The sequence below is a fragment of the Lissotriton vulgaris genome, chromosome 11 (genome assembly GCF_964263255.1).
Source record: "Lissotriton vulgaris chromosome 11, aLisVul1.2, whole genome shotgun sequence".
In the NCBI taxonomy this organism is placed as follows: domain Eukaryota; kingdom Metazoa; phylum Chordata; class Amphibia; order Caudata; family Salamandridae; genus Lissotriton; species Lissotriton vulgaris.
In genome coordinates this window covers 743,011,288-743,036,367 of record NC_141699.1, presented here as the reverse complement: position 1 = coordinate 743,036,367, position 25,080 = coordinate 743,011,288, and the positions used below count along the sequence as shown (strand labels likewise).

The 25,080-nt window shown below is 36.4% G+C and overlaps 1 long non-coding RNA gene across 1 annotated transcript; it reads right to left on the bottom strand.

The window, feature by feature from the left end:
* Positions 1–8,282: 8,282 nt before the first annotated feature.
* On the bottom strand, positions 8,283–19,242 carry LOC147683428 (uncharacterized). Its single transcript, XR_015301044.1, has 3 exons — positions 19,138–19,242; positions 14,910–15,063; positions 8,283–8,371 (listed from the first exon to the last, which is right to left on the bottom strand). It is a non-coding gene; the product is annotated as an uncharacterized LOC147683428 (long non-coding RNA).
* Positions 19,243–25,080: the final 5,838 nt, after the last annotated feature.

Genomic DNA, 25,080 nt, shown 5'->3' with positions numbered 1-25,080 from the left:
CGCAAACACTACAACACTACCCTAAACCCTAAAATACTACACCCCAGCATGACCCTACACTACGCAAACACTACAACACTACCCAAAACCCTAAAACACTACCCCCAGCATGACCCTACACTACGCAAACACTACAACACTATCCTAAACCCTAAAACACTAGCCCCAGCATGACCCTACACTACGCAAACACTACAACACAACCCTAAACCCTAAAACACTACCCCCAGCATGACCCTACACTAAACAACCACCACAACTCTACACTACACTAACACAACACTACACTACACAACACTACACTACACTACACAATCACTAACCCACGAAAAAATTAACACAAACCCACTTACCTCTCTCGTCATCGTGGTTTTCACAACGCAAATGCATTTACCATACATGCCTTTAAAACGTAATTCTTTGTAAAGGCATGCGCGATAAATGCACATGTGTTTTGAAAAAATGCGGGATAATGGTATGCGAGGTCAATGACCTTGCGGGATAATGGTATGCGGACTGAAAGTCTGCGGGATAAAAAATGCGGGAAAATGGCTGCAAACCATGATTAGCAGCAGACTTCCCTGGTGAGCACTAGCTTTACTACAGTGATCTAATGAGCAACTAGAGTGCTAACATTCAGAATTTATGGCAAATGTGTGAAACATCTGAATGCCTTCTTGATAGAACCAAAGTAAATAAGCATTGAAAATGCAATAGATCTCGCCCTCGTTTAAGTTAAAGCCATTCTGTTTGTAATGAGGTGGCTTTTTAGCTTTGCTTTTATTAGTGTTTTTAAAACTTTCATGTAAATAACATGCATATGTATGCATATATGTATATGTATGCATGCATTTATATTTATATAGATATGCAGATTATATATGTTTATATATGTATATTACCTACTGGCGATAGCCAGTGGGTATATATAGTTAGGATTTTTTCTCTATGGGATTTCTGAAAATTCTATATCTAATAACTTTGGCGTTTGTGGACGGAATTGGCTGAAATTTTCAGGAAAATGGCACATTTCGTTTCTTTCGTCAAGGGGGGGGGGGCGAGAAACAAGGGGGGTCCCAAAACACGTTTTTCCCATTCATTTTTCCATAGGGCGGTTGGACTCACTTTTAGCTCGAACGGCTGAATAGATTTACATGAAACTTGGCAAAATTGTAGATATAGTTTGCCCGACGTGCCTTTGCTATGTCTCAATATATGTGCTCCAGTGGATTTTGAGAAATTAACGTTTAAAAAAAAATATATATCTGTGACAGCGCTCCGGTTAGCGCCCCGGTTTGCGTACCTGACGCGTAACGGAACTTCGCGAAGCGAAGCTGATTGGCTCTCCGGTGTCTGTCAACATTCTAAACAGTCCGGAGCGGCCGCCATCTTGTCTCTCGGTACGATCAAGAGACAAGATGTGGTGAAAAACGAAGGGGGAAATGAAGGAAAGGGGGCAAGGTAGACCACTCCTGACCCCCTAGGATTGATGAGGGGGATATTAAAGTGCCCCGCGATTTTTCGCGGTAGAGGCGCTTCCCGGTACGCGAACCGGGCAGCTAACCGGCAGCGTAACGGGAGTCCGCCATCTTGTGTTTTTGGAGCGTCTGGTTCGCGTACCGGGTAGCGTCCCGGTAAGCGTAACAAGGGGAAAACCAAGAGAAACAGTAAAAAAAAAATTAAGGGAATAGATTTCCAGCAAACTTGACAAAATTGTAGGGACTGTTTGTTTGATGTGCCTTTGCAAGGCCTCAAGATATGTGCACGTGTGGATTTTGTCTAATTAAGGTTAAAAAAAATATATATATCTGTAAGCGTGCTCCGGCACGCTTACGTTACGGGTTTTGTTTGCGCTGCAGAGCCGATACGTCACGGTTATGCGACGCGTCATGAGGCGTCTCGCGTGGCTACGTGATACGTCACGTAATAAAGAATATATTTTACAGCTATAGATATTAGCTTTTAACAAACCAATGAAATTCACTGAAAAAACCATAGGTTATAGACCATATATAGTTAGGAATTTGCATTTACAAAACCTTGAAAATTCACTGAAAAAACCATAGGTTAGAGACCATATATAGTTAGCTGGACATTTTATTGACATAAAACCAATGAAATTCCATATATAGTTAGTTGCACTAACTATATATCGCGCACCCGCAATCCACTGCTGATGATGTCACATATTACATCATTCATGACATGGTCAGTGACATCACTGATGACATCACTGATGACATCTCAAATGACATCACTGATGACATCACTGATGACATCTCAAATGACATCACTGATGACATCATGACACACCAATACCAGTTACTACATACGCACTCACTGATTCCTACGTCTAGACACACATTCACTCATTCACCCATACAATCACTCATACATACAGTCACTCATTATTACAACACTATCATATGCACTAATACACCTATGCAGACACTCACACACTGCCACTCATCCATGGAGTTACTCACACATCTAGTCAGTCCTGTAAAGAATCAATCACACTTCCATTTCCTCATCTATACAGTTAAACACAGAACACCATACTTCAGTGACATCACTGATGACATCACTGATGACATCTCAAATGACATCACTGATGACATCTCAAATGACATCACTGATGACATCATGACACACCAATACAAGTTACTACATACGCACTCACTGATTCCTATGTCTACACACACATTCACTCATTCACCCATACAATCACTCATACATACAGCCACTCATTATTACAAGACTATCATATGCACTCATACACCTAGTCAGTCCTGTGAAGAATCAATCACACTTCGATTTCCTCATCTATACAGTTAAACACAGAACACCATACTTTTCACACATATACTAACACATACTTACTCTCTTATACAATCACTGATACAAGTACACATTGATATGCACAGAGTCACACACCTCCCAGACAGCCACACACACACTCAGTCTTCCATACATCCACTCATTCTTCAATATGTAAAACATATTTAAACTTTACAAAAACACACAGACACTAGATGATGTCATCAGTGATGTCATTTGAGATGTCATCAGTGATGTCATCAGTGATGTCATTTGAGATGTCATCAGTGATGTCATCAGTGATGTCACTGACCATGTCATGAATGATGTAATATGTGACATCATCAGCAGTGGATTGCGGGTGCGCGATATATAGTTAGTGCAACTAACTATATATGGAATTTCATTGGTTTTATGTCAATAAAATGTCCAGCTAACTATATATGGTCTCTAACCTATGGTTTTTTCAGTGAATTTTCAAGGTTTTGTAAATGCAAATTCCTAACTATATATGGTCTATAACCTATGGTTTTTTCAGTGAATATATATATATATATATATATATGTATATATATATATATATTCACTGAAAAAAACATAGGTTTCACATCCGTTATAGTTAGGAATTAGCATTTAAAAAACCTATTAAATTCACTGAAAAAACCATAGGTTTCACACCAGGTAAAACAGAATACGCCGTCTATGTGTTGGAGTGCCCTTGTGGGCTACAATATGTGGGCAGCACCAAGCTGCCCGCCCACAAGCGCATACTCCAACACATACAAGCTATCTCTGGACATGATCAGAGTTACCCGGTTGCCAGGCACTTCGAGGACAAACACCTAGGTGTCCCTGACTCACTCCTCTTCTTTTTAATTGACTGTGTCGAGGCATCTAGGAGAGGAGGTGACCGTGAGGCCAAGCTTCGGCTTTTGGAGACTCGTTACATTTTGGAGTTAAATACTAAACACCCAAACGGTCTCAATGACAGGGAAGACCTCTATACCTGCCTCTAACACCATTCCTTTGCCTGTTTATGCCTGTCCGGATATTTTAATACTCATTCTAGTGGTCCCTGTATACTGTTCTTTAATGTACATATGATGAATTTTTCCTTTTTAACTTCAGTACATTGTTGTCTCTGATTTTATCTTTGGAATTATGTATCATTAACAACTTGCACTTTACTTAACTTTTTGCACTTCACGTTATGCACTTTACTTGCCTATGACTATTATCGTGACTTGCCCACTGGGGCTTAATTTTAATTGCATATTCTTGTGTCATCAGTTTTTGCTGCTATCAGATTTGGTTTATTTGCACTATTTGTAAATACTATACTCTTTTATACCTTTGGAATACTTGATTTTTAAACACCTTAGCATGTACATAGATGAAAAATCTCTTTATCATGTGCTCGTGTGCAATAGTGTGTGTTTTTTATTGATCTAATTTTGCATTTCTACATGTTTTTAACCTGTACATATTGATTTATGTGTCCAAATTGGCTAAAATAATGTGTTTTGCTTAATTTAGAATCAAGATAGCCCACTTGGGCCGAATCTACTTTTCCATGGTATATGTTTGCAGCAATGACGTTTTTGAAGTATTTTCTTCATTTTCATGACACAATTTTTGCACTGTCACTTTAAAAGTCTAGCTAGACTCTCGCTGTCTGTCATGTGATCAAGCCTCCTCGGAGGCGAAACGCGTCATGGCGGCAGCGCTGGCTATCAAAGAATAAACACTGTTCACCAGCACCTTTTGGGTCGGCTCTTTGTTGCAGAATATTGGTACATCGTAACAAGGTTTGTCATATATATATATATATATATATATTCACTGAAAAAACCATAGGTTTCACACCAGTTATAGTTAGCTGGAAATTTTACTGATATAAAACCATTGAAATTCCCACGTTATAGTTAGTCGGACTCACTATAACTTGCGCGTACAATGCACTGCTGATGACGTCACATATTACATCACTCATGACATGGTCAGTGACATCACTCATGACATCACTGATGACACCATCCAGTGAATGTGTGTCTTTCTGAAAAATAACTTTGTTTTATATATGTATTTGTAAAGGTCGATGGAAGAATAAATGTTTAAATACGTGTGTAAATGGATGTTTTTTTAAAAAAAAATTGGTTGGGTAACTGGCTTATTACGTGTATCTTAGTGAATACATATATTAGCGAGTATTGTTTAAATATTTAAATGTTTGTATCAGTGTTTCTCTTTGTGTATAAGTGGCTGCAGGGGTTGGTGACTGACTCACTGTTTGTATGTGTTTTGAAGACAGCATATGTGCAGGACTGTATGGGTGGATGAGTGTGTATATGTGTGTGTTAGTGAGTGAATGACTGTCTCACTAGTGTCTTCATTAGTAACGACATATGTTTTAATCTAGTATATGTGAGTATTGATGTATATAAGTGAGTATAGTATATATAGTGAGAGATTGTAGAAGTTCCTGTTTAAATAAGTATGTGTTTCTATAAGTGATTGTTTAGGAGAGTAAGTATGGGTAAGTTTCCTTAGAAGTAAGGTGGTAGTGTGTGTATAAATGTATATGCAAATAAATGGATGTTCAATAGTTTATTTGCATGTGTGAGTATGTGTGTGAGTAACTTTTGGATGACTGCTGATGTGTAACAGGATGTATAGGTGTATCACTACATATGATGAGTGAGTATATATGAGTGACTATATAGAACTGTTGGTGAATGAGTGGATGTGTATATAGATGGTGGAATTACTGAATTGGTTGTTGTTACTGGTTTGGGTATCTCCATTTTTTTGAAAATGTTTGTTTCTATTTTTGAATATGTGTTTCAAGCGTTACATTACACTGAAATTAGGTCTGTCACTCTGTCACAAGGATGGTTATCAGTGATGTCATGAGTGATGTCACTGACCATGTCATGAGTGATGTAATATGTGACGTCATCAGCAGTGCATTGTACGCGCAAGTTATAGTGAGTCCGACTAACTATAACGTGGGAATTTCAATGGTTTTATATCAGTAAAATTTCCAGCTAACTATAACTGGTGTGAAACCTATGGTTTTTTCAGTGAATATATATATATATATATATATATGACAAACCTTGTTACGATGTACCAATATTCTGCAACAAAGAGCCGACCCAAAAGGTGCTGGTGAACAGTGTTTATTCACTGATAACCATCCTTGTGACAGAGTGACAGACCTAATTTCAGTGTAATGTAACGCTTGAAACACATATTCAAAAATAGAAACAAACATTTTCAAAAAAATGGAGATACCCAAACCAGTAACAACAACCAATTCAGTAATTCCACCATCTATATACACATCCACTCATTCACCAACAGTTCTATATAGTCACTCATATATACTCACTCATCATATGTAGTGATACACCTATACATCCTGTTACACATCAGCAGTCATCCAAAAGTTACTCACACACATACTCACACATGCAAATAAACTATTGAACATCCATTTATTTGCATATACATTTATACACACACTACCACCTTACTTCTAAGGAAACTTACCCATACTTACTCTCCTAAACAATCACTTATAGAAACACATACTTATTTAAACAGGAACTTCTACAATCTCTCACTATATATACTATACTCACTTATATACATCAATACTCACATATACTAGATTAAAACATATGTCGTTACTAATGAAGACACTAGTGAGACAGTCATTCACTCACTAACACACACATATACACACTCATCCACCCATACAGTCCTGCACATATGCTGTCTTCAAAACACATACAAACAGTGAGTCAGTCACCAACCCCTGCAGCCACTTATACACAAAGAGAAACACTGATACAAACATTTAAATATTTAAACAATACTCGCTAATATATGTATTCACTAAGATACACGTAATAAGCCAGTTACCCAACCAATTTTTTTTTAAAAAAACATCCATTTACACACGTATTTAAACATTTATTCTTCCATCGACCTTTACAAATACATATATAAAACAAAGTTATTTTTCAGAAAGACACACATTCACTGGATGGTGTCATCAGTGATGTCATGAGTGATGTCACTGACCATGTCATGAGTGATGTAATATGTGACGTCATCAGCAGTGCATTGTACGCGCAAGTTATAGTGAGTCCGACTAACTATAACGTGGGAATTTCAATGGTTTTATATCAGTAAAATTTCCAGCTAACTATAACTGGTGTGAAACCTATGGTTTTTTCAGTGAATTTGTAAGGTTTTTTAAATGCTAATTCCTAACTATAACTGGTGTGAAACCTATGGTTTTTTCAGTGAATTTCATAGGTTTTTTTAATGCTAATTCCTAACTATAACTGGTGTGTAACCTATGGTTTTTTCAGTGAATTTCATAGGTTTTTTTAATGCTAATTCCTAACTTTTTATACAGACTCATACCTATGTGTTTTTTAGTGAATTGCTAAAGTATGTTTTTGAAAAAATGAACACTATAATGTATATTGAGATAATATTTTTAATTTAAAATATTTTTTTTTTATATTTCACTTTGGTGCGCTTTCGGTGCGCGCACCGGTGCGCGTACCGTCAGCGCACTAACAAAAAAAAAGAAAAAAAAAATGAAGGAGGGACTGTGTAATAGATAGTAAGACAGATAAAAAGTGTAAAAGGAAGTAACTGAGAAAAGAAAAATGAATAAGGGAGCAAAAGAAAGAAGAAATAGGAAGAACACTAAAGTAGAGGTTAAGGGAGAATATAAATGGATATTGAAAGTAAAAAGAAGGACAGTTAAGTATGAGAATGACAGGTAGTGACGGAATCAGAGGAAAAGAATAGCAGCGATTGAGGGAAAGTAAATATCAGTGAATATAAGTAAAGAGGGGTGAAAGAGGGTACATGTAAGTGAATAAGGGCAACACATGGGGAGTAATAGAGAGAAAGAAGAGAGAGAGTAAAAGAAAGACCAAAGGAAGAACTAACTGAACTACAGTACAATGAGTGTGAAAGAAAAAAAAATGGAGAAAGAGAAAGAGGGTTAGGAAACTAAAGCAGTGGTACTAAGAGAATATAAAAAAGATAAAAAGTGGTGGAAGGAACTGAGGAAATGCAGATAGTTCCTATTAGATTAAGAAGTTGTGAATGAAGTACAGTAAAGAAACAGCAATGAAAAAAGAGTGTAAATTAGTAAAGAGAGGTAAATAAGGGTGAAAAAGAAAATGAGTGCATAACAATGTGAACACAATATAAATTACATAATGCAAACTACACAATAACTTCTACAATATGTTACATTATTTATTTTTGCTGTTCTCAGAATATATTGAATTCCACTTAAATTAGTGAGTTCAAAGTCTTCATCATATAACAGCGGGAAAAAAAAAACACAATCTAAAAGATTGTGTTTAAAAAAACCCATCCAAACATACATCTCATATATGTACACTAATCTTTGATTCACTTACTTTTCCATGAGGCCAAGTAGAAGATAGTGAAGGTCCTTTTGGTAGAAAAAAAGTCTGCTGTTCCTTATGAGTTCCATTTCATCGACTTCCTATGAAAAAAGATCTAAAAACATCATACCATACACAATCCTCACGGCCAATTTGTGTCTGATATATCGGTATTTTTTACTTTGAGATCCACTTAAAGTATCTACATGAGATAAATAATTTCAAATATTAGATTAACTAACTAACTAACTAACTTTTATTAACTATTCCCGTCTTCAAAGGCCAATTCCCTTTACTAAAACTTTGGTTTTAAAAACACTAGATAAGAATTTGTAGAGTCATAAGGCAAACGTTGTTTATAAGTTAAATGAGAATCATTGCAGTAACTCCATCCATTTTCAGATTTTAAGTAGCATGTATAATGTCCTGAGGTGGTCGAAGGTCCATCATGATAAATAATAGCTTCAGTTGTAAAGGTCCTTCCAGAAATTGATAACTGAGAAGCCACAAAATTTTTGATAGAAGTTGTCAATTTAGTTCCATCAGGTCTACATCGTTGGAAAACTAAAATGATATACTGCCCATACCTTTGTATAAATAATGTGGACAGCATTGTACAGTTACATTGGGTACACACCATATTATGATCTGCTGCTTTAACTAGATTTTTAAAAGACACTGATTTACAGTCTGGTAAAGTCAAATATATAAATCTTTCAGTGTCTATTGTAGTAGTACTTGATAAACTACAATTGTGGCAGTCATGCTGCCATTGATAAGAAAGACTGAAAAGATTATCTACATCTACACCTTCATCTTCCAAAACACCAAACATATACATTAAAAATTCCTGACAATCCTGCTGAATGTTCTGTGAAAATTTATCTTGACCAGAACACAAATCTAAAATATTTCGAATTTCTGTTACACTTTCTATTTGTGCTGTAACACTGCTACATTTCTGAAACACAGAATTCAATAAACCACACAATCTTTGATCCCGATTTTCAACAATCTGTTCTTGTAAACTTTTAAGAAAAAAAACAACATTAACCACTACATTAGCATAGCAGTTGACACCAGAACTGTTTTCAAACTGAAATCCAACAACATTTTCTCCACAATTCTTTTTCTTCCTGTTTTCAATTACAGTTTTCTCTACTTTTTGTCTTTTTGCAACTACCTCACTACAATTATCCTCATTTCTTCTTTTTCGGCCTACCACACGTTTTTCAAACAGAGGATATTGAGGCAAATGTGGAGCATACTCTCTTCTTAACCTATTGTATTCTTTAACACAATCTAGATCGGCAGAAATATTTGTCTCATCACATGCAATCAAATACAATCCTGATAAAGTTCTGACTCGAGATAATGCCACATATGCCATACCCTCTTTAAACACAGATCTTCCAATGTTCACCAATGCACTATCTACACTTAAACCTTGAGATTTATGAATTGTCACTGCATACGCCAAACAAACAGGAAACTGTTTTCGGCGAACATATAAGTCTTTTACAAGTAAAAATCTAGCAGAACAACGACTTATTTGTTGTACTTGTTCAATGCCATCAAATTTTATTTTTAAAAATTCAATTCCATCTCTATTTCTGTAATTCACAAAATCAACAACATAACCCATTGCTCCATTTACCAGACCGCTTTCAACATTTAAATTCCTTCTCAAAATGATACGACAATTTAAACACACATTCAGAGTCTTTTCAAAACCAGCTGTTTTTGAAATACTTTTCTCCAATGAATGCAATTTAATTTTCAAATTTTCTGACAAAACAATTGTTGCACCCATATGCTCTATTTTATCTATTGCTTCTAGTTTCACAATCTCTTCATTTTCTAAGTCTAACATTTTTTGGTTGAAGATGGAACATTCTTGCAGAGTTGGCATCAAACATATCCCAGATTTCTTCTCAGTCATTTTTTTAAAAATATTCTCTGGAAGAATGTTTTCATTTGGATACAAATTTGAAATTAATCGACTATGCAAAGCTTTTTTCCCTTTCTCAGTCATTTTTCCAATTCTTACATCTTGTAGAATATTTTTATAATCTTCATCCTTGGCCTGTCGCATATTTTGAAGCAGTTCAGCATATTTAAAATTTAGCCATATATTAACATTTCCAATGCTTCCAAGGGACTTCCTGGTATCTTCATGCGTGAGCATTTTAAACACTGGTTGTCCTTTTACTGGAGTCAACTGCAATAGATCTCCAAAAACAATAATGTGTTTTCCTCCAAATAACACATCATAGTCTGTTTTAAGAATTTCTTGCATTCTCAAATGCACAAAAGCAAGCATTAGATTTGAGACCATGCTTACTTCATCTATGATAAGAAGTTTCATTTTCTTCAAGACTCTTGAAACTTCAGAACACGCATCTCCAGATAGCTTGTTGTAATGCAATTTATTATCATGTTCAACTGGCAGCATCAATAAACGATGTAGAGTAATCCCTTTAATGTTATGTGCTGCCAGACCAGTTGGAGCAGTTACAACACAAGACAGTGGTGAATCAGTCCTTTTCTGCAGATAACTTGCAACGGCTTTAATTAGAAAACTTTTTCCTGTCCCCGCTTCTCCACTTACATACAGTCGGACAGGGTCAAATAATATACATGAGCACTCTTTTTTCTCATGTCTGAATCCATGTTCAATCTGCTCTGTGACTTCATCATATATCTTTTTCTGCTCAATGTTTAGTTGCGTTACCAAATCTTCTAAGTTAACTCCATCCTCTTGAGCTTGTTCCATAGCTCTTTCCACCTCATCCATGGCAGTGGCAGCTTCATTTTGGATAATTGGTCCTCCTAGTGGATCCTGGCTCAATGAAGTAGAACTCTGACTATCTTGAGAACTGTTTCTAGCTATCTCTTCAGCAATTGTGGTTTCTTGCTCCATTTCTTCATTCAACATTTGCAGATAATTTAGAAAAATAGGACATTCTATGGTATCCTTAGTTGCATTAAAAGAGTCTTCATAACAGAGAAAATCTCCAAGTAGTTCCTCTTCTGTACGCCATGGCTTAAAGAGTTGCAAAAGAGCTAAGTAGTAAAATTCTCTTTTGTCTGGAACTTCACAACTCAATTTTCGATGATTAATCAAATGGCCTTTTTTCTGCTTCACTAGACATCCTTCATAGCCAATGAGTGCATATTTTCCATTATTGATATCTTCTGTGATGTTCCTCTTATAACTGTAGTTTTGAAGAACTTCATACAAACATGTGTTCTCAAGGTGAGTACTTCTATTTGGATAGTATGTATCCAACATATTTGTCTTCAAAATATCTGTACTGTTTGGTTCTTTTTCCGCCAAATATTCAATTTCTTGTACAGATTTCAAAACTCGGTTTCGTGTGGCAGCAAGACCAAGACTCACCCAAATGATTGTTCTTGATTTGGCATAGAGACTTGCTGATGATAACCGATCAGAACATTCATATGCTCCAATTTCTCGATGCGACAACATCTTCAGACTGAAACTGTATAATTTCTTGCTTAGACTCTTTTCATGTGAAATGTCCTCCCACATTTCCTTCAGTTCTGTCTTTTCTTTTTTGGTGATGTAAGATGTCACATATCGAGCCACAGCAATAGAGTTGTCAGCAACGAACTGAATATCCATGTTAGCATTCCACATGGACAAAATCACTGGGTTGTAATCGTTGATGTACTTAGATTCTTCATTTCTTTTCAAATTATATGTGTTTTTGGGAGATTTTCTCGTCACAGTATGTCGTAGAGATGACATCAAATTATTTACTCTTCCCTTAGAAATCACTGGTCGAGGAAATGCAAAACGACATTTCGTGTAGTACTTTTCCTTGTTTTTAAATTTTCGACGACAGTACTTTCCACAACGATGAGATTGAAAACGTAAAACTTGTTGCCTTAAATTGTTTTCTTCAGTAGATTTTGGAACAGCACATGTTGAATACTCTTCAATGAAACTCATCACTGTTTCATCTGAATCTGTTCCAAATTTGGGTGCATCTTTAATCCACAACAACATATGTATATGAGGAGCACCTATCGCTTGATATTCCTTCCTCCAAAAGAAATCCAAAACCTCTCCAAGGGGAGGATTTTTTTTGTTGGTAATAAAAGACATCATAGCTTCAAATCTATGATTAAAATATCTGCAAACATTCACTGGATCTAAAGAACACAGTTCTCCTGGTGTTTTCAATTCTATATTTGGTATGTTTTCATTTGCCTCTCGTAGAAATTGAAGTAAATCGTCCCATGCATACTCAGCACAGCTAAGAGTGAGGAACCATGTAGGAGTTCCTAAGTTTCTTAGCATACATTTCAATTCTCCATGACGACGAAACCAATACTCATTGGTTCCACGTTGACATGCCATGAGATTGATTAGCTGAGATTCCAAAATACTGTCTTGCAGATTAACTTTCTCCATAAAGTCCCTTGCACATACATTTTGCAAATGAGGTCCACTTTTTAATATATGATTAACTGCATAAGAAAGCCCAGACAAATCACTTTCAAACAGTAGATGAAATAAATATGGAATGCATTGACGAAACCTTGGATCTTCTGCATATAATCTTAGAGTCCGGTATTCAGCTGCAGGAATTTGAACTGGTCGATCATCATATCGTCCACCACAACCTGTTGGAAATAATTGTGGAAAACAACGAGCTTCCAAACTTTCTTCCCATACACTAATGGGACTTCCTTTTGCTGCCTTCATTTGAAACAAGTCAATTGCATTTCCCATTACTTCTTTGGAATGCAAAGGATGAACAGTATAATGTTCATATATTTCTTCAGTTCTAGACACATCAACTTTTTCAATTTGACCAACTGAAGAATCACTATCTTCTTCTGTAGCTGTTTCCTCAACTCCAACACTTACATGTTTGTAGTACTCATTGTTTTTAACTAAATACAACGTTGCCTTCTTGACTTTTTTAACATCCACTAAATCTTGCCAAATTTTCTTACTCTTTGTTGGAACCCCATTAACTAGAATAACTAAAGGATCTTCTTCTACTCTTTCTACACCAATTGTATTAATATTTTTCTTTACATCTAGAGGCAAATAAACAACTCTTCCCTTTAATCCTCTCAGTAAATCTGATGGAGGCAATTTCCCTGTCTTAGGCTCCATGCGTACAATAGCCTGAAAAGGATGGACACATTGAATCAAAATAGATTCATAAGTATTTAGATCCATCAATTCAGAAGGAATATCTATCAACTGAAGATTATTATAAACTGCTCTTGCAGGCATTCTATTTTCATTTAATTTTTTCAAACAATAAGTGCAAATACGCTGATCCAAACTCAAATCAAAAGAATTCTCCACCAACAAATAACTTACAAAATCCTCCCATTCACTATTATTTTCCAATTCACTTTTTGCATATAAATCAACTAACCTAGTCTGAATTTTATAATGAGTCCGTCGACAACACACACAAGTTACATTACGCCTCTCACTTGATTTCACCTTAAACTTGATAATTTCCTCATCAAACTTTTCAATACTTGAAATTTGTCCATTATCTTCTGCATTGCCATCCATTACTATATCTATTTCTACACTGTCCTCTTTGTTCCCAAAATAACAAAACTCAATTTCTTCACAAATAGTCTTCACATCCACTTCAGATCCATGCAAAAGAGCACTATTTAACTGTTTAAGCTTAAGTGCAGGACTTTTTGCATAATACAACTTCCTCACTAATTTCCTTACGTTATTATGATGCACTGCTAACATCCTAAAATGATGAAAAACACTCCGACAAACTTTTCTAGAAAGACATGCTAGTGAATGCCCTTGCAAACCTGTGCTTTCTCTCACTCTGCAAGGATCTAACTCTTGCAGGATCTTCATTTTTTGTTTGAGACTTTTTTTACTATATGTACGTAAGAAATTTCGAAGCAAATCAATTGATTCCTGTCGCACACTACAAATACTACTGCATTTCCATGTGTACACTGGACCCTTAGTACGTCTCCCTAAAACTTCATCAGCTAACACCTCTTCTGCATCTCTAGGTACAAGTTTCTCTTTTTCCATCACACAACTATCTTTCACCTCATAGGCACGACCACTGGTGTCAACCGCATGCACCAAATCATTTTCCTGAAAGTAACTCTCCTCATTAAAAAAAGGCTCAGAACTTGAACTATGCATCCATTCACCAGAAAATACTTCACAAAAATTACTCCGATTAATAATTCTTTTCCATCTACTGTTCGATTTGAAAACATCCATTGCCTTATTAAGTATCCTAATTCTATTGATTATTAAAATAAATAATTTTTTCTTAACTTCAAAAGCCTGATCAACAATCTTTTCTACACTTTTCTTTTTCTTGTAAAAAGCAGCTTTTAGTTTACTTTTCTTTTCATTTTTTAGCAAATTTAAAACTACCCTATTGCGAAACATTCGCCTACGAATGTCCCTAAAAACATTTACCCTTCTATTGCTAACCATTCTCTTCTCTCCTGGTCCAATGGAAACATTTTTTGTGGGCTTCTCTTTCCTTTTTAGATTTGTTGACTTTTTCTGTATATTCACATTAGCAATTTCATTTTTTTTCCTACGACATATGTTACGAAGAAAAGACTTAATTGGCTTACCAGAAGCTTTTCTGGTGTTTTTTGAAGTAGTTGTTGAAGAGGATTCCATAAACTCTGTTGTTGATGTTCTCCTTTTCCGTATGGTATTTTTGATTTTTCTTTGCCTTGAAGGCATTTTTGCTTGCTTTTCAGAAGTTGATTTGAATCTGTTGTTCTGTTAAAAAAACACATGAAAGACCACTATTAGCAAACAACAAAGTAATGTTAAAAAGCAAACAATATAAACAATAAATTGCAACATATTTAAGTTTATACAATACCAACTCATGGCTTTATTTTTAAAGGCCTTGCGCCACCAGTGCGTCACTTATTACCCATGTTTAAAGTCAAGCATCAGCTGCACATGGCATTCATAAATAAGGGCCAAATGCATATACCAATCAATTGCACCCAAAAATCGATTTTTGAATAACATGTAAGGAACACTGCACAGAACCTATGTACAACCAATCAATATCATCAAACAAAGTCAGGGCCTTATTTATGAAAGCCTTGCACCACCAGTGTGTCACTTATTACCCATGTTTAAAGTCATGCATCAGTTGCACATGGCAATCATAAATAAGGGCCAAATGCATATACCAATCAATTGCACCCAAAAATCGATTTTTGAATAACATGTAAGGAACACTGCACAGAACCTAAGTACAACCACTCAATATCATCAAACAAAGTCAGGGCCTTATTTATGAAAGCCTTGCGCCACCAGTGCGTCACGTATTACCCATGTTGAAAGTCATGCATCGGCTGCACATGGCAATCATAAATAAGGGCCAAATACATATACCAATCAATTGCACCCAAAAATCGATTTTTGAATAGCATGTAAGAAACACTGCGCAAAACCTAAGTACAACCACTCAATATCATCAAACAAAGTCAGGGCCTTATTTATGAAAGCCTTGCGCCACCAGTGCGTCACGTATTACCCATGTTGAAAGTCATGCATCGGCTGCACATGGCAATCATAAATAAGGGCCAAATACATATACCAATCAATTGCACCCAAAAATCAATTTTTGAATAACATGTAAGAAACACTGCGCAGAACCTATGTACAACCAATCAATATCATCAAACAAAGTCAGGGCCTTATTTATGAAAGCCTTGCGCCACCAGTGCGTCACGTATTACCCATGTTTAAAGTCATGCATCGGCTGCACATGGCAATCATAAATAAGGGCCAAATACATATACCAATCAATTGCACCCAAAAATCGATTTTTGAATAGCATGTAAGAAACACTGCGCAAAACCTAAGTACAACCACTCAATATCATCAAACAAAGTCAGGGCCTTATTTATAAAAGCCTTACGCCACCAGTGCGTCACATATTACCCATGTTGAAAGTCATGCATCGGCTGCACATGGCAATCATAAATAAGGGCCAAATACATATACCAATCAATTGCACCCAAAAATCAATTTTTGAATAACATGTAAGAAACACTGCGCAGAACCTATGTACAACCAATCAATATCATCAAACAAAGTCAGGGCCTTATTTATGAAAGCCTTGCGCCACCAGTGCGTCACTTATTACCCATGTTTAAAGTCATGCATCGGCTGCACATGGCAATCATAAATAAGGGCCAAATACATATACCAATCAATTGCACCCAAAAATCGATTTTTGAATAACATGTAAGAAACACTGTGCAGAACCTATGTACAACCAATCAATATCATCAAACAAAGTCAGAGCCTTATTTATGAAAGCCTTGCGCCACCAGTGCGTCACTTATTACCCATGTTTAAAGTCATGCATCAGCTGCACATGGCAATCATAAATAAGTGCCAAATACATATACCAATCAATTGCACCCAAAAATCGATTTTTGAATAACATGTAAGGAACACTGCACAGAACCTAAGTACAACCACTCAATATCATCAAACAAAGTCAGGCCTTATTTATGAAAGCCTTGCGCCACCAGTGCGTCACTTATTACCCATGTTTAAAGTCATGCATCAGTTGCACATGGCAATCATAAATTAGGGCAAAATACATATACTAATCAATTGCACCCAAAAATCAATTTTACAATAACATGTAAGAAACACGGCGCAGAACCTAAGTACAACCAATCAATATCATCAAACAAAGTCAGGGCCTTATTTATGAAAGCCTTGCGCCACCAGTGCGTCACGTATTACCCATGTTGAAAGTCATGCATCGGCTGCACATGGCAATCATAAATAAGGGCCAAATACATATACCAATCAATTGCACCCAAAAATCGATTTTTGAATAACATGTAAGGAACACTGCACAGAACCTAAGTACAACCACTCAATATCATCAAACAAAGTCAGGGCCTTATTTATGAAAGCCTTGCGCCACCAGTGCGTCACGTATTACCCATGTTTAAAGTCATGCATCGGCTGCACATGGCAATCATAAATAAGGGCCAAATACATATACCAATCAATTGCACCCAAAAATCGATTTTTCAATAACATGTAAGGAACACTGCACAGAACCTAAGTACAACCACTCAATATCATCAAACAAAGTCAGGCCTTATTTATGAAAGCCTTGCGCCACCAGTGCGTCACTTATTACCCATGTTTAAAGTCATGCATCAGTTGCACATGGCAATCATAAATTAGGGCAAAATACATATACTAATCAATTGCACCCAAAAATCGATTTTTCAATAACATGTAAGAAACACGGCGCAGAACCTAAGTACAACCAATCAATATCATCAAACAAAGTCAGGGCCTTATTTATGAAAGCCTTGCGCCACCAGTGCGTCACTTATTACCCATGTTTAAAGTCATGCATCAGCTGCACATGGCATTCATAAATAAGGGCCAAATACATATACCAATCAATTGCACCCAAAAATCGATTTTTGTTTAACATGTAAGAAGCACTGTGCAGAACCTATGTACAACCAATCAATATCATCAAACAAAGTCAGAGCCTTATTTATGAAAGCCTTGCACCACCAGTGCGTCACTTATTACCCATGTTTAAAGTCATGCATCAGCTGCACATGGCAATCATAAATAAGGGCCAAATACATATACCAATCAATTGCACCCAAAAATCGATTTTTGAATAACATGTAAGGAACACTGCACAGAACCTAAGTACAACCACTCAATATCATCAAACAAAGTCAGAGCCTTATTTATGAAAGCCTTGCACCACCAGTGCGTCACTTATTACCCATGTTTAAAGTCATGCATCAGCTGCACATGGCAATCATAAATAAGGGCCAAATACATATACCAATCAATTGCACCCAAAAATCGATTTTTGAATAACATGTAAGAAGCACTGTGCAGAACCTATGTACAACCAATCAATATCATCAAACAAAGTCAGAGCCTTATTTATGAAAGCCTTGCACCACCAGTGCGTCACTTATTACCCATGTTTAAAGTCATGCATCAGCTGCACATGGCAATCATAAATTAGGGCAAAATACATATACTAATCAATTGCACCCAAAAATCGATTTTTCAATAACATGTAAGAAACACGGCGCAGAACCTAAGTACAACCAATCAATATCATCAAACAAAGTCAGGGCCTTATTTATGAAAGCCTTGCACCACCAGTGCGTCACTTATTACCCATGTTTAAAGTCATGCATCAGCTGCACATGGCATTCATAAATAAGGGCCAAATACATATACCAATCAATTGCACCCAAAAATCGATTTTTGAATAACATGTAAGGAACACTGCACAGAACCTAAGTACAACCACTCAATATCATCAAACAAAGTCAGGGCCTTATTTATGAAAGCCTTGCGCCACCAGTGCGTCACTTATTACCCATGTTTAAAGTCATGCATCAGCTGCACATGGCATTCATAAATAAGGGCCAAATACATATACCAATCAATTGCACCCAAAAATCGATTTTTCAATAACATGTAAGAAACACTGCACAGAACCTAACTACAACCACTCAATATCATCAAACAAAGTCAGGGCCTCATTTATAAAAGCCTGGCGCCACCAGTGCATCACTTATTACCCATGTTTAAAGTCATGCATCAACTGCACATGGCAATCATAAAAAAGGCCAAATAAAAATACCATTCATTTGCACCCAAAATCGATTTTTAAATAACATGTAAAAAACACTGCGCAGGACTTATATACTAACATACAATTTCACTTCTAAAACATAACTATCTGCTTCCAAATATTCTCCATAGAGAAAATAAATCTCTATCTAAATTAAATGAATCATTACTTACCTTTAGAAATGCTTTTGGAGATTGAAAACAGTGTCAGACACACACACCAATTTTTCTTTAGCAGAGGAAAAGGTGTGCTCTCAATACACTGAAACCAAGACTGGCATAGAAAATCTCTATCTTTGTACACATATGCCTTAATTCAACCAATGAAAACTCTTCCCTCACTATTTTCAAACCAACACCCATCCCCCTCTCAAACCTTTCTATCTGTTACCATAGCAACTCCCTCCTAACTGAACTCTAAGGTTCAAAAGTTTATCTTACAATGTTGCAAATTAACTCAGCAAGGATGTTTGACCTGTCAATACAGCAGCCTATACAGGGTATTTTTGCTTTTGGTGACTTTTTTTAAACCATTCAAATTGCTTCTTTCACACAACATAACCATGCACCCTAACTTTCCGTTTTCAACTATCTGAATCCACCAATCATTGCTAGTGATTCAAGAGCACAGAAACTCCACAATTATTTTTTTGTGAACTCCTACTGTTCCAACTGCCATTTCATTCCCACACTTCATCTGACTGGACCAGAACCTTCTCACATCATGTACTCTGTTTGGGTTATTGGACATAGCTACATCCACTGGGCTCAAAGGTATGCAGCTAGCAGAAATTTTCATAACCTTGATTTATCAAATGTGGAAATCAAGTGGATTGGCCACAGAGGATTAAAATGTCACCAATTGATACCATTGGTGAAAACCTTTTTGCATCTGCCAGAACCTGACCTTATAATTGTGCACTGTGGTGGAAACGATCTAGGCACATTAACTGGGGTAGGTCTGGAAATGCTATTAAAGGACACCTTTCATCAATTGATGATACTTTTTCCCCACACTGCCTTGGTATATTCCAATATATGCCAAAGACAGAAATGGAACTGGTCCAACCAATTTGGTCCACAATTTGAGAAAGCACGGAAACATGTAAATAAATCTGTTTCTGCTTACATGAGAGACTGTGGAATGGGCTCATTATACAATAATAACTTGCGTTACAACATGCAAGACATCTACAGAGGAGATGGAGTGCACTTCTCAGATGAGGGGAATAGAATATTCCTCCTGAATTTAAGAATGTGTATTGGAACCTACTTGTAGGTACCTAAATCAACCACAGAACCCAAAAGCTCTTTTCAGAGCTACCCTAACTCTGATCATTCAAAGCGTTTACTTTTTTCTAACTTTTTTCACTATTTTTCACCAAAGTACGCGTACGAGTACGCTTAAAGGTGCGCGCACCAGGCGCTCCCCCCGTGGAAAATTAAAGAATTTTTTTTTTTTTTTTTACGTTTATGAGCCTCCTAAGCCCCCCTCAGAAAACCTAGAGGGTCAAGAAGTCTCTACAGTTCCCCCTTCTATCCATTCCGAACATTGTTTACCCTCCATCTTGTGTCTCGATTCTTCCGAAACACAAAATGGATGACTCCCGTTACGCTGCCCGTGCGCGTACTGGAGCGCGCACTAGTAAGCGCAAAATAAAAAAAGGTGGGAAAGTAATTTACGGAAAACCCAATGGAGACACTTTCATCAAATATAGAATACGCCCTACTACATAGCAGTCCCTACCATTTGCCCAAATTTGGTGAAATTCCATTGAGACATTTAGGCTACAGGCCTGTCTAAATATCCTGAGGTAAATTACATGACAAAAACACACTTGTAATGTTAGAATTTACAACCAATTAAAAAGTATCTCTCATTTTCTACGATTTTTTCCTGTCGTTTGATTGGTTAAGTACAACAATATATATAAAAGAAGAGAGGGAAACACAGCCATTTTGACTACTGCTTCCTGAAGTACACTTGAAAACAAATTTCACTGTCAACTTCAACTAATTTCTCTAAGGTAACTTCTAATTATGGAAGTATATTGTACACGTTAAGTTTATTTCTTAAAAAATATTCTGTTAGTGATATGCTATCCCTCTTTAATAGTTAGAGATAGACATAGACTTCTCTGTAATAGTTATGGATTGAGTTAGGCTTCTCTGGTATACTAGCTCTACTAATATAGTTAATTTATATGCAATTTTCAGAAAGAAAATGGAAGGAGAAAATAAGGCAAATGATACTTCTATCAAAGTAAAGGTGGAAAAACCAGAAGATGAAAAAAAAGAAGTTGATTTCATGGATGACTCTTTGGATGAACAATTTATAGAATGTTTGGAAGAAATTGAATCATGTACATATAATTATGAGGAAATTCCGGACAATATTATGTTAGAAATTTTATTAAATTATGAAAAAGAATCAGAGGAATAAATTTATCTTTAATAATTTCAATTGTTTCAGACAATATTCTTTTTTATATGTAATTCATGAAGTATTACCAAAAATGTTTAAAATATAAAGTGAGACTTATAGTATACTGTTCAACTATTTTTCTGTTACATAGTAAGTTTACTCATAGTTACTACCTTTCTCCCACTATATTATCTCATATGAATATTTTACACCTCATTTTCATAAGTGAACAGGACAGACTACTCATGATCCCCTAGAAATTCTCAGGGAGTGCTTAAAAGATCTGTTTCTCCTTTCCAGACAGACTATATTATGAATTCCTTATACCACAAAAAATACAATAACAACATGCAAGATGTCTACAAAGAAGATGGTGAACATTAAATTTAAGTCTCTTCATTAGTACCTACATGTAGGTACTTACATAAAATAAACAAATAAAAAAAAAAAACAATTCATAAACATACAATTTTTGAAGTGATTATTTTTCCATAGTACCCTCCCCGATACGCTCCCCCGTGCGCGCACCAGGCGCTTCCCCCGCGAAAATCGAAAAAAAAAAAAAAAATTTTTGAGGCCCCGCGGGGCCCTTTAATGGCCCCCATATCAAACCTAGGGGGTCAGGGGGGGTCTACCCTGCCCCCTTATGGTCAATTCCACCCTTTGTTTTTGCCACCTCTTATGACTAGATTTTACCGATAGACAAGATGGCGGCCGCTCCGGACTGTTTAGAATGTTTACAGACAACTGAGAGCCAACCAGCTTTCTGCGCGCAAGTCGCGTGTCGCGCCGGGAGCGCTCACGGGTGCGCGCACCCGAGAGCGCCTATAGATATATATATTTTTTTGAACGTTAATTTCTCAAAATCCACTGAAGCACATATCTTGAGACATAGCAAAGGCACATCGGGCTACCAGTCCCTACAATTTTGCCAAGTTTGGTGGAAATCCATTCAGCCGTTCGGGCTAAAAGTGAAATCGACCGCCCTATGGAAATTAACATGGGGAAAACGCGTTTTGGGACCCCCCTTTTATCTCGGCCCCCGCTTGACGAATCCCCCCCAAACTTTCAGGGAAGGACCGGACCGCCATGAGACCATTTTCCTGAAAATTTCAGGCAGATTCGACAACCGGCGCCAAAGTTATTCAAAATAGAATGTTGAGATTTAACATTGAAAATTATCCTAACTATAACTACCTACTGGCGACCGCCAGTAGGTAATATATATATATATATATATATGTATATATATATATATATATATATATATATATATATATGTATATGTATATGTATATGTATATATATATATATTCACTGAAAAAACCATAGGTTTCACATCCGTTATAGTTAGGAATTAGCATTTAAAAAACCTATTAAATTCACTGAAAAAACCATAGGTTTCACACCAGTTATAGTTAGCTGGAAATTTTACTGACATAAAACCATTGAAATTCCCACGTTATAGTTAGTTGGACTCACTATAACTTGCGCGCCTGCAATGCACTGCTGATGATGTCACATATTACATCACTCATGACATGGTCAGTAAGATAACTCATGACATCACTGATGACACCATCAAGTGAATGTGTGTCTTTCTGAAAAATAAAAATGTTTTATATATGTATATGAAAAAGGACGATGGAAGAATAAATGTTTAAATAAGTGTCTTAGTGGATGTTTTAAAAAAAAAATGATTGGTTAACTGGCTTATTGTTAGCGAGTATTGTTTAAGTATTTAAATGCTTGTATCAGTGTTTCACTTTGTGTATAAGTGGCTGCATGGGTTGGTGAGTAGCTACATGTGTGTGTATATGGGTTATTAGATGATTTTTTTAGTATCAGTATGAGTGTCTGTATGGTTTGGTGGGGGTGTTATTTAACACATAGATGCATCAATGATTGACTCACTGTTTCTATGTCTTTCGAAGACAGCATATGTGCAGGACTGTATGGGTGGATGTGTGTGTATATGTGTGTGTTAGTGAGTGAATGACTGTCTCACTAGTGTCTTTATCAGTAACTACATATGTTTTAATCTAGTATATGTGAGTATTGATGTATATAAGTGAGTATATGTGAGAGTGAGAGATTGTAAGAGTTCCTGTTTAAATAAGTATGTGTTTCTATAAGTGATTGTTTAAGAGAGTAAGTATGTGTAAGTTTCCTTAGAAGTAAGGAGGTAGTGTGTGTATAGCTGTATATGCAAATAAATGGATGTTCAATAGTTTATTTGCATGTGTGATTATGTGTGTGAGTAACTTTTGGATGACTGTCGGTGTGTAACAGGATGTATAGGTGTATCACTACATATGATGAGTGAGTATATGCATGAGTGACTATATAGAACTGTTGGTGAATGAGTGGATGTGTATCTAGATGGTGGAATTACTGAATTGGTTGTTGTAACTGGTATGGGTATCTCCATTTTTATGAAAATGTTAGTTTCTATTTTTGAATATGTGTTTCAAGGGTTACATTACACTGAAAGGAGGTCTCTCACTCTGTCACAAGGATGGTGTCATCAGTGATGTCATGAGTGATATCACTGACCATGTCATGAGTGATGTAATATGTGACGTCATCAGCAGTGCATTGCAGGCGCGCAAGTTATAGTGAGTCCAACTAACTATAACTTGGGAATTTCAATGGTTTTATGTCAGTAACATTTCCAGCTAACTATAACTGGTGTGAACCCTATTGTTTTTTCAGTGAATTTAATAGGTTTTTTAAATGCTAATTCCTAACTATTTTTTTTTAAGTTCAAGTTTATTGAAACCAAACAGAAAGTACAAAAGTGAAAATGCATTTAAGAAATAGCCATATACAAAAGAAAATAGAATGAAACAATGCAAAAGAATAAGAATGCGGATTCAATAAACAACTCACTCTCATTCATGAAAAAAAAGGAGAGAGAGAAAAAAAATATAAAAAATAAAAGGGAGGCAATAAGAGTAAAATGGAGTAGAGTAACATGTGCACAAATTACATTGAATGCGAAAAAACCATGTAATCATATATTTACAATTGGGAGAATAAAACGGCAAAATGATAGGCAAAAAGACAACGTTAAATCTTCAAGGGGGTTTACAAACTTCATCAGGTGTAGTGATGGGAACAGTATTAACAGAGGGGGGAGAGGGAGTGGAAGAGGAGGAGAGGTAGTTGGTGATGGAATCCAGAGTAGGGCACGTTTAATGGCAAGGGAGACAGGGGAAACATAATTAGTATCAAGTCTATGGTTAAAACAGATAGCATTCCACCAGGCAGAATAGGTAAGTTTTGAGGAGTCTTTCCAGTTGGAGGTAATCAAATGGAAGGCCACTGCAATGAAAAGATCCAATAACTTATAATGAGAAGGGGATTGAGGCAACTTAGGGGAGAGGGATCCTAGGAGAACGGTGGAAGGGGAAAAGGGGAGTTGAAATCGGAAGATAATGGAAATACGGGACCAAATAGCACGCCAAAAGGAAGCAACCTTAGGGCAGTGAAACAACATATGAGATAAGTCAGCAGAGGGAGAGGAACAGGACCAACAGGCCGGGGAAAGATCAGGGGAGAAAGAGGATAATCTGGACGGAGAAAACAACAACCTTTGGTAAACAAAATAAAGGGTTTGTGTGGTGTTGGTAGCACGAGAAGTTTTGTGAATTTTAACCCAAAGCTTGTCCCATAAAGAGACGGGCCAA